This window comes from Schistocerca nitens, chromosome 6 (assembly GCF_023898315.1).
Source record: "Schistocerca nitens isolate TAMUIC-IGC-003100 chromosome 6, iqSchNite1.1, whole genome shotgun sequence".
Classification (NCBI taxonomy): domain Eukaryota; kingdom Metazoa; phylum Arthropoda; class Insecta; order Orthoptera; family Acrididae; genus Schistocerca; species Schistocerca nitens.
The window spans coordinates 644756997-644757728 of NC_064619.1; positions in this window are offsets into that span (position 1 = coordinate 644756997).

Genomic DNA, 732 nt, shown 5'->3' on the forward strand with positions numbered 1-732 from the left:
CGAACGGACAGACCATAACTTTGCGAAAATAAAGAAATTAAACTTTTTACTGGAGGGAAGACTTGAACCAAGGACCTCTCGTTCCACAGCTGCTCACGCTAACCACGGGACCACGGCGCTCCTGGGCCCTGTTAACCTTGATATTGCCTATCTTACGCATGGACTACTCAGTTTGTATATTTTGCTTATTTTTTCATAGTTCCACACAACTTCTTCCTGTTTTCTCGATTGATCTGTGTTCAGTTTTTCAAGGCGTATCCAGTGTGCCAACTTATATCTAAATCTGAGGGGGGTGCGATGGGGAGGTTCCCTTGTTAGAACTACTTAAACCTAACTAAGCTAAGGACATCACACACATCCCTGCCCGAGGCAGGATTCGAACCTGCGACCGTAGCAGCAGCGCGGTTCCAGACTGAAGCACCTAGAACCGCTCCGCCACAGCGGCCGGCACATACATTGAGGATGAACACCTCGTGTAGAGGGTGCGTTGTGAATAATGGCACATTTTCTAACTGATTGCAGACTTTCATTTCACAGTTTGATCAAGTATAATTCGCAGCTGTGAAAGCAATTACGATGGGTAATGTGTATAAAATTAATTTATAACTATGTTGTTCGATCGTGAATGTTTGTTGAAATTTATCAACTAGTTATTTTAGAGACTGCTATCAATCGAAATGGTTTGTTAACTTGCTTAAATTATTTTAGTATTGTAACAAGTTTCGAGGTACG